Source organism: Cupressus sempervirens, chromosome 6 (assembly GCF_028749045.1).
Source record: "Cupressus sempervirens isolate cs-2001-9-10 chromosome 6, ASM2874904v1, whole genome shotgun sequence".
Taxonomy (NCBI): Eukaryota; Viridiplantae; Streptophyta; class Pinopsida; order Cupressales; family Cupressaceae; genus Cupressus; species Cupressus sempervirens.
In genome coordinates, this window is record NC_143123.1 from 480,599,232 (window position 1) to 480,617,225 (window position 17,994).

At 36.5% G+C, this 17,994-nt stretch overlaps 1 protein-coding gene across 3 annotated transcripts in view; it reads left to right on the forward strand.

Moving 5' to 3' along the window:
- The window catches only part of LOC149553125 (uncharacterized), a 43,548-nt gene extending 35,578 nt beyond the window's left edge, over nt 1-7,970 (forward strand). For all 3 annotated transcript variants that reach the window (XM_089788641.1, XM_089788637.1, XM_089788640.1), the window contains one exon: nt 7,578-7,970. The gene's annotated coding sequence lies outside the window, so the exon portion shown is untranslated. The remainder of the gene's footprint in view (nt 1-7,577) is intronic.
- Nucleotides 7,971-17,994: the final 10,024 nt, after the last annotated feature.

The following is a 17,994-nucleotide window of genomic DNA, read 5'->3' on the forward strand; positions in this document are numbered from 1 at the left end:
ACTCCAAAGCAACACAAGTAATCCACCATGAAGATCAACAATGAATTAACCATTATTCTGATAGCATTATGACAATAATTTCTCCAAGTCTTAACTACTCTACTCTATCTCTAGTGAGCTACATAGGAGAAAGCCTTGGCCTTATAGTAGTCCCCTGTACAATGAGTGGCCAAGATTGATTTGAAAAAGGGCTAGGATTAATCCAACACAACCCTAATTAGAGTTTCATACCGTCCTGTTGTGAAGTTTTCACATCATCACCCCATTGCAAATGGAGACCCTTCTTTTTGGCTTACCCTTCCTTTTGGCTTAGTGTAGGTTCTAGCTGTCTTTAGGGTTTTTAGTAGCAACTTTTTCTTTTCAAGTCTTAATGCCTTATCGATTTGGTGAGGAGGTTTGAGGGTTTTGTGCTTGTTGAAATACTTGGTGGAATTCCTCTAATGATGGAATTTCTGCAATGGAAATTCCTCTATCAGAGAAATCTCCGCCAGCTTTTAACCTACTTTTCTGTGATGCGTCCTGAAATTTGAAAGGAAAAAACTTGTGTTCCATGGGGATGCGTCCCCTGCCTTGGAACCGCACCTCCCGTTTCAAGTACGAAAATGGGGAAGCAGGGGTGAAATTTCAACGCCCCCTATTGGTCCATTTTCCATCAAAATTTGGGGACATTTCAGAAACTTTGTGAACTTGGGGACAGATTTGGGTACTGAAACAGCCAGGCCATTCTCCAACCGTCCTTGATACCCAGGTCCGTCCCCTATTTCCCAATAAATAAAAACACCTGCTGTTTTTGAAAAGGTGAATTTTTATTTTATTTTTTCTACGATTGGCAGGCTTCATGTAGGCATTAGTCTCATCTAAAAAATCACCAAACCCTGTTTGGAGGCTAAAAAGGTGAACTCTCATTCATGTCTTCATTTTAACCATTCTTGGCAAGAAGAAAAAGAAAGAGGAGCAGCAAGAAAAGCTTTCATTTAGGCTGACTCTGACTCATGATTTTGATCATGATCGTAGAGGACATCCATATATTTGACATATATTATTTGCAGATACATTATTGATTTTGATTATTATGGACATCTGATTATGGAGTTGAACTTCTATTTTATTGTTTAGTATTTGGTATTTTAGTTGGACTTCTGTTTTTGTCATTTTATGCATGAAACTTGGAGCCTTTGGGCATTTGCTATACGTAAGCAAATTATGACCAAATTCGAGACGATATATTGAAAGGTGTGAAATTAGGAGGAAATCTACAAAGTTGTGTTGAGAAAACAAGTTTTTCTGTTGTAATGTGTCAAAGGAAAGAGCCAAAGCTGGCAAAAATCCTCTGAATAGAGGATTTCCGCCCACAAATCGCTCATTCCGCACCTTAATTGAATGACTAGAATGTAGTGAAGTTGGATTAACAAAGTTTGTAAGATGGGAAAAGTTTTTAAGTGTGTGTCCATAGAGAGAATCTGAGGGGTGGCTGATGTTCTCTGGTCAGAGGATTCCTGCCCCAAAAATCCTCCAGCATAAAAAATTCTGCCAACTATTACCATGCCCCAAATTTTGACGATTCTTTGCTCCTAACAAAAGGATTTGATGAAAACTTGATTGCATGTTCTCAAGAAATCTTCAAATGCTTTTTGACAAAGTGGACTGCTGCCATGGTGGTGGAAGTCCTCCATTGGAGGATTTCTGTCCATGAAATTCTAATCTCTTAAAATTTTCGCCCCTTCAATAGCCAAGATTGAATCGAAGTTAATGATTGAATGCCAAAAGATGCAAATTAAGGAATAGTTCGATGTCAAAAGAAGTGTTTTTTTTTGAGTTGTAATAAAGAGGGAGGAGACTTATGGTGGCGAAAATCCTTAAACTTGAGGAATTCTGCCACATTAATCCTCACTCAAAGAAATCTCTGCCTCTATTAAAGACTATCAGAATCAGATTTAATTGCTAATTGCAGTTTGAGTAGCACAAATGGAGAAGAAATTGTTCCAATATGGTGTTAAGAAGGCAAGTTTTTGAGTTGTAGAATGAAAGGATGAGACTCAAGATGGTAGGATTCCTCTAATCGGAGGAATTCCACCCTCAAAATCCCACAGATGCGAAAATTCTGCCATCAAAATCCTTAAGATCTGAGAATTCCGCCCAAGTTTTCTTCCAAGATGTGGCAATTTAATTCAAAATAGTTAAAATAGTTAAAATAGTTAAATCTTATTGGCTCATGTTCAGGTTGGCCCTTCTTGGGAGGCATACCCCTTGGTCATGTCTAGTGCCTATATAAGAGAGCAGAGGGCAGCCTATTTCAACGTAAAACTAGCAGTGATTCACCTCTGCATTAAGAAGCAGTGATATCTAGCCGATAGGCATCCACTTTGTGTCCTGATGCACATTATTTTTTTTCGAATGATGGCAGATTTGAATGAGGGGGCATTAGGAGTGATAGATCTGGGCTTCTTGTAGTAGCCTAGAATGAATCCAAAGTCTGAATTTTGATAAGGACATTTCAGTTTGCAATAAAATATTCATTTCACCAATTAAATTGAAACCTAATCAAATTTGCAATTAAAGGAAAGTGTGATCTCAGAATTTCATAATGACAGAGGATTCCGAGTTTTCTTCTTCATTTTGTTGCTTATCATCACTTCATGATCTTAAAACTTCTTTTATCTTGTTTTTGCAAGTTAAGTTGAAGGGGAAAGAGTGAGGAAGCTGGCTTTTACAGATGTAATTTCAAGGCCCATGAACTTCAAATGAGAAGATGAATTTATCAGATAGTAAATGAAACTCTAAAGATTGTGATTGTTCAGTTGGATGAAGGAGTTCAAGTTTAAGACCAAGACAAAGCCAATGACATAAGGATATCATCAAGCTCACAAAGGCAATTAACATCAAGTTCACAAGCTCAAGATGTCAATTCAAGTGAAGGGCATGACAAGGATTTCCAAATGATGGGGAACATTCAAGGGAACAAGCACGTGGGATGCATGGGCCATCTCATCATCATCAAGGAGCTGACATGGGTTAAAGATACTTTCTAACAATCAAGAAAGAAATATTTGCAATTTTAACAGATACAATTTACAAGCCAGGATTCAAAGCACATGATTAATTAGATCTACATGATAAGGATGATGATATGGCACCTAGCTGTCTACTCCAATCAGAAAATTCCAGATTCAAGTACAAGACATCAGAACATGTCAAGTGTCCTATTTTCTCATTGGCTATCAAAATCATTGTAATTTTCTTAATGATCATGAATTGGTGCCCTCGTCTAATTGGTTGTAAATTTGGCAACCCTATTTAGGGTTTGTAGGATTAAATCCTAGCCCTTGATGTTGGATCAATCTTGGCCCTTCCTTGCAAGGAAACTACTATATAAGGCTAAGGCCTTCTCATTTGTTACGAGTTAGAAGGCGGGTTGGGGGGGGGGGGGGGGTGTGTGTTTGATCATTAGATTAGATTGGAATAGGAGAGAGCTAGAAGTAGAGTAGATTAGCTAAGGGTGAGACTTGAGCAAATTGTTTCTATGATGCAATCAAAGTAATAGATAATTCATTGTTGATTTTTTCCCTGTCAATTACTTAATTATGCTTTGGAGTGTTGCACAGTTTCCTCAATCTTTCACTTGGATGAGATTTCATTTCATGTTGAAAGTAGTTTAGTTGGATGAAAGTATTTGTGGATGTTTACTTGACTGACTCAACAAATCCTGGCCACTAGTCTCTTGCTGGTTGTAAGTGTGCCTTGTTTGGTGAGCCGATGAAAGCACTTGACTTCAATTGATATTCAATCTTTAGTTTGCATCCATTTGATGGGATTACAGAGAAGATATTGATGTGAAAATCATTTGACTATTCCTTAGAAGCTTGCTCTAGGTGGGTGTAGTGGCAAGTATCATATTTTCTTAGGCAAGTATCATTAAGGTTTTCATAAGGAAGGTAGATATATCATGGTTTTGGATTTCATATCTTGGTAACAAATTTCGAATCTCTAGAAGAAATTTCAAATTCAATATTTAATGGAGGATGATGCATGTAGGTCGAAGATGCTCGAAGGCAAGAACAATTATGGCAAGATCAAGGATGACTTAATGATACTTGCCTAAGAAAATATGATACTTGTCTAAGAAATATGAACTTTCTCCTTTCATCTTAAAATCTGATTTCAATCTTTATCTCCTAATGCATATGAGAAACCAAATGACAATGCGTGAATGTAAATTTCACCATTAACAGCCCATCAAGTTTGAATCACTCAAGAGATGACAACCCCCTTAATTGTTAATCATTTACCTTACAGGTTGATGTCTAGATCTGGGTGCTAATGTCTAAATCCTTGTATGATCTGGGCTTGCTTTCAGTTATTTTATGAGTTTGAAGTGACTGAGATCAGCAGGACAGTCACTTGTAATCACTTCATTTAGTCTCTTTTGCATGTAATTTGCATGAAATTTGGAGAAAACTGTTTTCTGTCAGCCTTTGTGCTTATTTCTTCCACCAAAATGATGGAAAAACTCTTCAATTTTCTGCCTTGGTGGGTCGAATTTTCTTTGTAATGACCTGCAAACAAATTTTTGAAATGATTTTAGCCTGCTCCTCAAATTGATTTTTCTCCTTTTGGCTACAAAAATTGAATTCAAACTATCAAGTATTAATGTCCAGTTCTCATTAAATTCATTACTCGTATGATTTCAAATTTTAAATCTGTCCTTGTATTTAGATCCAACAACCTTTTTGTACATAGGTTGATGCAATTTCTTATTCAATTTGAGCCGTCATGGTTAACTTTGAGGTCTTGCATTGAAGTTTGAGGCCATGTTTATTTAATCTAGGCCCATACATTTGAATTTAGACTTCAGTCCAGATTTGAGGCTCAAGTCATTGAATTTTAGGTCACATATTGAAATTAGGGACCACACATTTGATGTTAAGGCTGTGCATTTGAGATTTGGGGCTGTATCCTAGCAATTTATGCACATACGTTTGGGATTTGGTGCCAGGCCTCTAAGTTTCAGTCCCACATTAGAGACTTAGGACCGTATGTTGGGATAAGGAGGCCATATGCTGGGTTTTAGGGTCTGATTTAGATCTGATCTCATTTGGAATTAGGTACCACATGCTTGAATTTAGAGGACTTGTGATTAATTTAGACCCACTAGTTATCAATTAGGGCCTGTCCTATTGTGTCTTCACCCAGATTTAGGTGTTTGAGTTATAGGCCTATACATTTGAAATTATGGCCCATTTTATTGAGCTTTAAGGCTATACACCTGGTTAGGAGTAGAGCCAAATTTGGGGCCAGACGTTGGAACAAGGGCCCAAAACATTGACTATGAGGTCACATGTTAGAAACTAAAGCATGATTTAATGAATTTGTACCCATATTTTAGCCTGGGTGTATTTTATTTGAGGTCATATGTTTGAATTAAAGCCCAAATGTTGAGCATTATAGGCCCACATGTTTGATCTTGTAGGCTTGCTTATCTTATCTAGTTTAACGGCAGATTTAGGCTTGTTCTCTAGAAATTTGAGTCTACATGCTAGCAATTAGGGCCACATTAAGACCTATATTCTTGGTTTAGCAGGGCTGCATGTTCGAACTTAAGCCCATACTTGCAAAATGGGGACAAATGTATGCTTTGAGGCCCACACGTTTGAAATCAAGGCCTATGATGATTGGATTCAAGCCTTGTTTGATCAGCCTTAAGGCCCCGTTATTGGTTTTGGATCTCCTTATGATTGAATCAATTTCTCCATTTCAATTCATTTCCTTATTTCATTAACTCATAGCCTTAATGTTCAAATGGTTCCCCTCACTTAGTTACATTTTCTCTCTCATATAATTCTCACCATTGGCATTTGACACTAGCCCTATTTACGAAGTTGATTCTCCAATAAACTTCACAATTTCAAAGCATTTTTGTTAAACTTGATGAGAGATGGGCTGGACTTATGGTATATCAAATGGAAACCACTAGTAGGCTAGGCAAAGATTAAAATCCCAAAAGTGGAAGTGACTATACACTTTGGTCAAACTATCAAAAATCAGGTGGAAATCACTAGAGAGGCAAAACTATCTTACACCAATTGGAAACCACAAAAAAATTAGGCAAAACCTCTATGCATTAAGTGGAAACCACTAATGATTTAGGCAAAATGTGAGATCTTTGAGTTGAAATGCAAGGCCACATAGGCGAAATATGCAATTGCTTGGTGAAAGCTCACATCGACTTAGGCAAAGGACAACCGATGTGCAGTGGAAATTAAGGGTGACTTAGGCAAGTGCATACATCTTGAAGTGGAAATCACCATGGACTTGAGCTAACTTGAAGCATATGGCAGAAATTTACTCCATCTTGGGTGAAATCCATTTCAACCTGACATGGCTTTCTCATAAAAAGCATTTTATAGCTATTTATAAATTAACATTTCTATGAAGGAAACCCTAATGGTGTAACATGGACAATTCACCACTAAAGGAATCACGTTACTCTGTTAAGAAGAGATAAAAAGGAACTCTAGGAAAGTGAGTGTAACATTTATAACTAATCTGTTGGGATTATTGAACTTCGAAAGATTGAAAGAATTGTTATTTGTCTAATTAAAACTGATAAATTGTTAACGTATTTCATTTAGAACATCAATATTTTCTTTTTCTTTTTAATAAAGGTGTTATTATCGTGATTCTTGCAAGGAAAAACAATTTCATCAAAATAATAACATTGAATGCTTTGTCTTAGTTGAATGTCACTTCTTTGAAATAAACTGCACTTTTGGTTGAAAACTAATCATATTGTTGCAATGCTGTTCTTGGTTGATGATATCTGTGATTGTTTTCTTGTTTGACTGCTCTCAATTGTTGACATGTTTCTGTGGTTTTGCTGCATTTTGTTGTTTTTTGTCAAATTCTTAACATGGAAGTTCAATGCTTTTCAGTTCACTTTTCAGTCTCGATTATGATTGTTAAAATGCTAATTACAAGGTAGGAACTGCCCACCTTGTGCAATTGCACAATGTTAAATAGCATCTTATAAAATTAAAGGACAGTTGAAAGCTCCATTTATTTGATACTTCTGTAAGTGACATTTGGATTTGTATGGTATGCAGACCTCACAAATTTGACGTATAAACTGTGTAGAATTTCTTTGCAACAACATTTCAAATCACACTCGATGATTCATCATCAGAAAAAGAACATCACACTAATTGTTATAAACTGTAAATTTAATGTCAGAATCCCAATTATTCACACAGTTATATGCATTTCTGCTGCTTTTAGCTCTCTATTTGTTGGTTCATGAACTGTTGTCTGTTCTTGCATTCCTGCTGGAATTTGTATCTTTGACAAAATAGGTGCTCATCTTGTTTCTGGTGAGGTGAAGTTTACTGGTGTACTCCAATGTAAATTTTCTAGCGATGCTGCATTATAGAAGCTTTAACTGAACGGCATTAGTTATCTTTTTCTCCCTTCTTTGTCAGGTCCTTTTTAAAGAGGTTGTGAACAGGTAGTGTGTTGTCAAACTTGTGTTCTTTGACAAGCTTTGATGGGTTAGGGTTTTCTAACCTTTTGTTTATTTTCTTCAGGAAGTTGACATTATATGAACATCATCTGCCTGCAATTTGATATTTCTTTAAGCCAAACAACTATTGGGCATAACCCTGGTTGCATCTGTGTGTTCACTGATCTTAGTGACTTGGCTTCATATCTGCCTTCCTGAAAAGGGGAGGAAGCTAGATTAAGGGCTCTTCTCAAGAGCTTACATTTTCAAGCTTTTTATAATGTGAAAGCTTATGTTGTTTTCACTTTTCAGCAGCTTTTAAGGCACATACAAGGACTGTATAGGCCTCTTATTTCATTCACTTCGTTAAAAAGTTGTGACAAAGTTTCTAATTGGTCATACTGACTGCTTTCTTGTATTATTAAATGTAATTTTTAATTCACTTCAATACGCCATGCATGGCAATGAGTTCTCTGGAGTTTATGGTACTCACTGTTGCTCAATTGACCGCATAGCTAGTTTTTGATGATTTTAGGCATTCATGTATTTCTTGTATATAACATTAGCTGTTTCTGTAATTGGCATTACTTGTTTCCCAGTTGTTCAGTAAGCCTTTATTAGTTAATTGTAACTATGTTTGTAGTTTTGCTTATAAGCTAAGTTACCATATTCTCTCCAGCAACCCTCAAAGTCTGATTCAATTCTGTACAAAGTCTGGTCCTTGTTAAATTCTCCCCAAATTCAGCTATAGAGCCGCAAATTCGCTGCAAATCCTGTCGGAGGAACCTGGGCAGAATTTGGAGCGAATTTTGAAGAATTTGCTGCCCAGCCATTCAATTCAGGCAAATTTGGTCTCGAAACAACATTTTTAGAAAGTTTTTTGAAGTGTTTATTTTTGCATAATTTGGTCTATTCAATCCTTCGAACCCTAAAAGTGACCACTAAAAAGGCCAAAAAAGGTGGGTTATATATCATTTATGCATTTGTGAATGAAAATATAAACTTGCTTATAGAAGAAATCCAAATTGGCAATTGGTTTAGTCCAAATTAACGATTATGGAGGAATTTCTTTAAAAAGGCAATGATTTATTCTTTGAACCAGTGCTTAAAATCTGAATCTCAACTTTTGGTCTAGCTTGGTTAGAAATCCTCTAACCAACAACAAAAAATTCAGATAACTACACTTATCTTTTGATGATTCCTTTTATTCTCAGACTGTCCTTCGATATGGAAATATGACCCATGCATGTGACCACGCAAGTGTTATGTATGGCTAAATGGTGCAACTAATATCCTATTGAAATGAAATATAGATATGGTGGTGTATTTTGCTATGTTGATTCATTATTAGCTGTGTGGTGTATGAGCTTATTTGTTGTTGCATACACATATTTTATTATTATTTAAGAATATGTTTTTGTATGGAGGAACCAAAAACAAAAATTCAAACACAACCCGAAATATTTTTGGACAAATGTCAAACCCGAATCTTGAACTCGTATCCGTGCTGGAATGCAAACCAGCAACTCAACTTATAAGAAAGGATGATTATTGCAAACAAATGCAAATGTAAAGGAGCAACACAAGTCTCTAAATTGAGTATTTTTTTTCTCATTTTCATACCAATTCTTGTCTGGTTGCTTTTTTGATTGCTAAATTCAATGACACTACTTGAAAACTCGGTCTTGAATATTTTACGCAGCACATTAAGTGCTACTTTCAATGAATATGAATGCTCGTTAGGAATGATAGATTATGCCTCCTCCAACTTGAATTCTGTTTATAATTCAAGGAACATTACAATAATGTGAACTAGCTGACAAACTTAATGTTAACATAAGCACCAATTGAACAAAAGCAAAACAAGACTCACAATTATTCAATAGTTGAACTGCAATTTCTGTATTTCAAATGTTACATCACATAAATAGGAAAAAGAGTAGTCGAGGTGTATGGCTTCTATTTGTTTGGATGATTTGAATCTAACTATTTTTTTATTGTACAATACAAAAAGAAAACCAACAAATTATAGTCCTTGATGAGCCTCAATTGATTTTTTTTTGAAATATGATAGATATCACGAAAGTCCATTCTGGGTGCTATATACTTGACTTTAGGCAATGAGTTCTTGGGAAAAATTACAGCGATATTTGAATGAATAAATTGCCAAAAAGTGCCATATCTCAGTCGAAAACTCAGTCAAACAGAAATGTAGAGCTCTCAAGTTTCACAGGTGTATGAACTAGGGTAAGCAAAAATAGGAGCATTATTTCTGATTTCTTTGTGAATCCACAGTACATGCAGTGACAATTTGCAAGTAATCATAATTACAGTTTGCAAGGAATCTCTTTGATGCCTCCAACTGTCCATATGTCTGGTTATGCTTTCAGGTTTTCTTTAACTCTGAAAATATTAGAACTACTTGAAAATACTCTTAAACACTAGTGTATTTTATTAGTCCCTGCCATGCCATGGTAGAGAACTATTGCCTTGATTCAAATTGGCTCATTCAACCAATAATATGCTTTGCTTTTTTTCTTACATATTTTCATTTTAAAGGACTACTCAAACATGCTTGAATGTTAACGCAAGAGAAACTTGGCAACCTTTTATTGGTATTGTTGACAACATTCAAAATGGAGATAAAGATTGTGACGTTCTAGAGAAAAGAATGCACGATTGTTGAAACACATGATGGCTCCAAACATGTCAGGTGCAAGGTGTTAATTTGCTTTGTTCATTCGTGAATGTGTTATGATTCCGAGGATGGTTGCAAATGTAGTAGCACTTCCAAATGGTAGCCATCTCTCTTATATTAGATGAAATATGGATAGATGTACCTTCACATGACATGTCTATTCATTAGTATTTTTTATTTAACACAGTAAGTTTTATCCTATTGGAACTACACTAATATTTACACTCTCTCTTAGTTAGGGAGGATAAACACAAGACCACATATTATCTCAATGCAATATAACATTGACCCGAAGATATTCAACATTTTGATATAATGAGTATTGGCCTCCAAAATATTAACAAATGAAATTCACCAAATACTCCGGGTAATGATATTGGGAGTGATAGGCTTTTGAATGTCATCTCATATGACATTCACCATTTACTCTTTGAGCAATGGCCTCTTGAATGTTGAGTTGCAAGATATTCACCATGTATTGTGAGTAATTACCTTTTGAATGTCATCTCATATGGTATTCAAGTACTTTTGAGTAATGGCCACTTGAACATCAATTTCAATAACATTCACCATGCACTCAAAATGTTCATAAGGTACGTACACACACAATGAACATCCACCAGGCAAAGTATAATCTATCATGATCTGCATAAATATCGTAAAATATCCATCATAATAGAAAATTAAGTGATTGTAAGATTGTCACATTTCAATAACTTCTGCAAATACAAATGAATTAATTGGGAGTCGTCACTTCCTTATGATATTTACAGGAGGCTTGCCTATTAAAACCATATAGTGATGTAGGAGCATTTTGGGTGTAAGAAAAATCTTGCATCAACAAAAAATATTTCATTTTAGTTGTTTGAATAAGGGTTCTCTTAATGTAGAGTTGCTCTCTGTGGAGGCTTGCTTCTTAGTAAGTCAGTCATACGAGCTCGAAATGTCCTAATTTTAAAGGTGGATACTCATCTTGGATATATAAGCCTACTAATTGACGTTCAGTGCCATATTTTGCGTATTCTTGAATTTAATGTAGATTTTTGGTGTGCGATTTTGGTATACAAACTTTAGGCTTACCTTTGAAGGCTTAAATGTGTCTGAATGAGGCTTGAAAACTCAGCGAGTGGGTGCTTGAACTGATATCAGCTTGTAGATCAAAAGCTAAGGTTTCGAAAAAGTGGCTATAATAGCCAATCAGAGCAACAGTTCGAGAGTTATGGCCTTTTGAAGCTGGGCTAACCAAAACTTTCAAATTAAATGTCAAAAATGTATTTGGCTGATTGTACATGTATTGTTAGGGTTTGTCGGTCCTAGATATTAAGTTTGAATTTTTAGAACCTTCTCGAGTAACATAAAATTGCCTATTTGAGAAATGCCTAGACATTGTCTAGAACAACTTTGGGTGATAGTTCGCAGCGTTGTCTTGCAGATTATTATAATCAAGGCGGCCATGTGGGTTAGTATATTGTAATTTTGAATTCTGTAATTTCACATTTGTGGCGATAATAATAAGCCCATATTTTGTTCTTACAAGTTGTTGTTTCTTTGTTTTTGTTATGTGTTTATGGTATTAAGGGGAGCACCCTTCATCATGTAGTCACACACATGGACTTTCAGACTCCCTTTGGATGTCAATCTTCGTAACTTCTCATCCAATGTTACCTTGAAGAGGTGTCAAACTCCCTCTGAGTAAGAAATCAATCTCCCTTTTCCTATAATAATATTGTTGGAGGAAATGATCAAGGCATGCAGTCTTATAGAGATACAAATAAGAATGCTAGTAATTGAACTCATGCCTATTACTAACAACATAAATGATTATAACATAACATAATACTTTTTGATATATAGAAGTTAGATTTAACTATACTTCATCTTTAATTTTTATATTGTCATACATTATCTTGAATTATCAAATATCATTTTATATTGAATATATATATATATATATATATATATATATATATAATGACATAATGTAGAGGAGCCTTGCATAATATTTATGTATATTATTATCAAAGAGATCATACCACCAACTTACCTTGGCGAGATTGGGGACCCACTTCTTTAATTGACTTCACACACTATGACTTTGGTGCGTAACCTTTAAATGTTATGTGTTGACACTTTACTTTACATATACCTTTATAAGGTTGGTATTTGACGCTTTACCTTCATATATTAGTATGCTAATTTGATGAAGGGTGCTTCCCTTAATACCATAAACACATAATATAAGCAAAGAAATAACAACAATTTGGGAGAACAAAAATAGACTTCTTATTATTGTTGCAAAATGCAAAATTACAAAATTTTGAAATATAATAAGTAAACCCACATGAGTGCCTTCCTTACAATAATTTGCAAGACAACACTACAAACTATCACTTAGAGTTGTCCTAGACAATTTACTAGTTTTATTTATATGGGCAATTTTCCATCGCCTAAGAAGTTTCTAGACATCAAACCCTGACCCTTGAGGCCGACCAACCTTAAAATTATATATAGAGTCAGCTCAAATCAATTATGACATTTATTTTGGAACTTTCGGTTGACCCAACATTGGAAGACCATAACTTATGAACCGTTGATTCGATTGGCTATTTTAACCCCATTTCGGAATCCTCATCTTCTAATCTATAGGGCATGACTCACAAAAGCTCCGGTTGACGTCATTTCAAAGCCTATCGGGAGCCTCTAAGGTCTTCAAAATTGAGCTTGAAGTTTTTTTTACCAAAATTACACCCAAAAATTCACAATAACTTCACGAATACTCATGATATGACACTGCGCCTACACTGACAGAGTGATATATCCAAGATGAAAATCCACCTCTAAAATCAAAACATTTCGAGCTTGTATCATCGACTACTAAGTAGCAAGCCTCTACAAACAACAAATCTGCACTGAGACAATCTTTATTCAAGAACATAAAGGAAATATTTTTGGGTGATGCAAGATTGCTCTTACTCCAAGGATGCCCTTGCATCATACACTCAAGGTAATTTGAGAAGTGACACCATCATGTCTCAAGTAGTCAGAGGAAAATTAGGATGGTCAACCTCCTCTCTTGCTAGACATGATGAATCTTCTACTGGCATTCGTTTCCACTTGATGAGATACTCTTGATATGTTATGTTCCTTGTGCTCCTTTTTACATGAGTGTTTAGTATATCCTCACTCTCCTTCGTAGCTAAAGTAACTACTGAGATACTCTAGTGTGCTTTTGTGCCTTAATCTTCATCACTTCCTTCATGATAGTTTGCCATATATAAAATATTAAATACTGGTGAAATATTCAGTTCAGTAAGCAACTCTATTTCATAGACATTTTCAGAATCATGCTTTTACAGTATCTTGCATGGTCTAAACTTCTTCATTTTTAGCTTATTATACGTACTCACTAGAAAACACTTCTTAAAATGAACTCTGACTTCATCTCCAATCTGAAATCCCTTATACCTCCTTTTCTTATCCACCTTAGACTTGTACTGTGTATTCATCCTCATAATGTGCTTTCTCACCTCCTCATGGATGTTCTTCAAATGTTTTGAAAAATCCTCCATTTCAACACTACTTCTCTATCCTTTATCCAACTTCCTTAATTCAAAAGCATTTTTGGGACTACTCCCATATACAATCTGGAATGGTGATTTACCAATACTTCTATTGACATAATTATTATATGCAAATTCTGCCTGAGGTAAAAACAAATCTTAGCCTTTTGACTTATCTCCAACCAAACATCTCAACAAGTTCCCCAAATCCCTATTCACAACTTATGTCTGTCTATCAGTCTGTGGATGATGTTATGCGCTGAGCTTCAAATCTATCTTCATCTTCTTCCACAATTTAGACTAGGAATACCCAATTAACTTGGTATATCAAAATTGAAGCTACGCTCTTTGGTAGACCATGTAGTCTCACCACTTCTTTGAAAAACAACTCTACCACATGAACAACATCACCGGTCTTCTTGCATAGAATGAAATTTGTCATCTTTGGAAATTTGTCAACCATTACAAAAATCGAATCATGCCCTTGCTAAGTACTTGGTAAACCAAGAATGAAATCCATGCTGACACCCTCCCACGATGTTTATGGTACAGGTAATGGCTGATAGAAATCTGTGTTCTACTTTGCTTCTTTTTCCATTTGATATACTCTGCAACTCTATACAAACTTCTTGACATCTTGTTGCAACTATGACCAATAATAATTCTTAGCAACCAAAGCAATGGTTTTATCTTTACCAAAATATCTAGGCAATCCTCCACTATGTTTCTCCTTGATGATATTCTCTCTCATAGAACTTCCTAGAATGCACAATTAGCTTCCTTTAAACAACATACCATCCTGGATTATGATATCCAACCATTTCATCCTATCAAGTGTAATACGTTCTATATAAGCATTCCAAGCTTCACCAAAATTAGGATACTTAAGATACAAACTCGAGTCTCAAAAACCCAACCACCTCAATTTGCATCTCTGTCAACAAAAAATGTCTTCTACTAAGAGCATATGCAATTATAGTAGACTTCTCACTTTAGTGTTTTAAAAAGATGTATAATTGTGATATTGCTATCAGGATTTAACTGTGTGATTTTGAGTCAAACTCATTGACCCATGTTTCATGAGTAGTGATTCAACATGAATCCATCTCTCATGAGAATAAATGGAACACTTAACACTCATTGGATCTAGGTGATGTTCACAGGGTTGAAGCACCAAGACTTCCCGGGAGGTCACCCATCCCAGTATTACTCCAACCTGAGCGTGCTTAACTACGAAGTTTCCTCCATGGTTAAACCCAAAGCTTGCAACCCCATTTGCAAAACCTTCACCAAGTGTTGTGCCTTATGAACCATTCATTAGAAAGCCCCTTAAGCTCATCAATTGATAAGTAGGAGATAATTTCCACAGCAACTCAAATTGTGATATTGCTATCAGGATTTAACTGTGTGATTTTGAGTCAAACTCATTGACCCATGTTTCATGAGTAGTGATTCAACATGAATCCATCTCTCATGAGAATAAATGGAACACTTAGCACTCATTGGATCTAGGTGATGCTCACAGGGGTGAAGCATCGGGACTTCCCGGAAGGTCACCCATCCTAGTACTACTCCAGCCTGAGCGCGCTTAACTAAGGAGTTTTCTCCATGGTTAAACCCCAAGCTTGCAACCCCATTTGCAAAACCTTCACCAAGTGTTGTGCCTTATGGACCATTCATTAGAAAGCCCCTTAAGCTCATCAATTGATAAGTAGGAGATAATTTCCACAGCAAGTCAAATTGTGATATTGCTATTAGGATTTAACTATGTGATTTTGAGTCAAACTCATTGACCCATGTTTCATGAGTAGTGATTCAACATGAATCCATCTCTCATGAGAATAAATGGAACACTTAGCACTCATTGGATCTAGGTGATGCTCACAGGGGTGAAGCACCGAGACTTCTCGGGAGGTCACCCATCCCAGTACTACTCCAGCCTGAGCGCACTTAACTACAGAGTTTCCTCCATGGTTAAACCCAAAGCTTGCAACCCCATTTGCAAAACCTTCACCAAGTGTTGTGCCTCATGAACCATTCATTAGAAAGCCCCTTAAGCTCATCAATTGATAAGTAGGAGATAATTTCCATAGCAAGTCAAATTGTGATATTGCTATCAGGATTTAACTGTGTGATTTTGAGTCAAACTCATTGACCCATGTTTTATGAGTAGTGATTCAACATGAATCCATCTCTCATGAGAATTAATGGAACACTTAGCACTCATTGGATCTAGGTGATGCTCACAAGGGTGAAGCATCGAGACTTCCCGGGAGGTCACCCATCCCAGTACTACTCCAACTTGAGCGCGCTTAACTACGGAGTTTCCTCCATGGTTAAACCCAAAGCTTGCAACCGCATTTGCAAAACCTTCACCAAGTGTTGTGCCTTATGAACCATTCATTAGAAAGCCCCTTAAGCTCATCAATTGACAAGTAGGAGATAATTTCCACAGCAACTCAAATTGTGATATTGCTATCAGGATTTAACTGTGTGATTTTGAGTCAAACTCATTGACCCATGTTTCATGAGTAGTGATTCAACATGAATCCATCTCTCATGAGAATAAATGGAACACTTAGCACTCATTGGATTTAGGTGATGCTCACAGGGATGAAGCACCAGGACTTCCCGGGAGGTCACCCATCCCAGTACTACTCCAGCCTGAGCGCGCTTAACTACGGAGTTTCCTCCATGGTTAAACCCAAAGCTTGCAACCTCATTTGAAAAACCTTCACCAAGTGTTGTGCCTTATGAACCATTCATTAGAAAGCCCCTTAGAAGGTTTTGCAAATGGGGTTGCAAGCTTTGGGTTTAACCATGGAGGAAACTCCGTAGTTAAGCGTGGTTAGGCTGGAGTAGTACTGGAATGGGTGACCTCCTGGGAAGTCCCGGTGCTTCATCCTTGTGAGCATCACCTAGATCCAATGAGTGCTAAGTGTTCCATTTATTCTCATGAGAGATGGATTCATGTTGAATCACTACTCATGAAACATGGGTCAATGAGTTTGACTCAAAATCACACAGTTAAATCCTGATAGCAATATCACAATTTGAGTTGCTGTGGAAATTATCTCCTACTCATCAATTGATGAGCTTAAGGGGTTTTCTAATGAATGGTTCATAAGACACAACACTTGGTCAAGGTTTTGCAAATGCGGTTGCAAGCTTTGGGTTTAACCATGGAGGAAACTTCGTAGTTAAGCGTGCTCAAGTTGGAGTAGTACTGGGATGGGTGACCTCCCGGAAAGTCTCGATGCTTCACCCCTGTGAGCATCACCTAGATCAAATGAGTGCTAAGTGTTCCATTTATTCTCATGAGAGATGGATTCATGTTGAATCACTACTCATGAACACGGGTCAATGAGTTTGACTCAAAATCACATAGTTAAATCCTGATAGCAATATCACAATTTGAGTTGCTGTGGAAATTATCTCCTACTTATCAATTGATGAGCTTAAGGGGCTTTCTAATGAATGGTTCATAAGGCACAACACTTGGTTAAGGTTTTGCAAATGCGGTTGCAAGCTTTGGGTTTAACCATGGAGGAAACTCCGTAGTTAAGCGCGCTCAAGTTGGAGTGGGATGGGTGACCTCTCGGGAAGTCTCAATGCTTCACCCCTGTGAGCATCACCTAGATCCAATGAGTGCTAAGTGTTCCATTTATTCTCATGAGAGATGGATTCATGTTGAATCACTACTCATGAAACATGGGTCAATGAGTTTGACTCAAAATCACACAGTTAAATCCTGATAGCAATATCACAATTTGAGTTGCTGTGGAAATTATCTCCTACTTATCAATTGATGAGCTTAAGGGGCTTTCTAATGAATGGTTCATAAGGCACAACACTTGGTGAAGGTTTTGCAAATGGGGTTGCAAGCTTTGGGTCTAACCATGGAGGAAACTCCGTAGTTAAGCACACTCAGGCTGGAGTAGTACTAGGATGGGTGACCTCCCAGGAAGTCCTGGTGCTTCATCCTTGTGAGCATCACCTAGATCCAATGAGTGCTAAGTGTTCCATTTATCCTCATGAGAGATGGATTCATGTTGAATCACTACTCATGAAACATGGGTCAATGAGTTTGACTCAAAATCACACAGTTAAATCCTGATAGCAATATTACAATTTGACTTGCTGTGGAAATTATCTCCTACTTATCAAAAGATGTATAACTCTACAAAAACTCAACTTATTTCAAATGCCTTTGGTTCAACTTTCCTTGATCATTCAAATCTTGC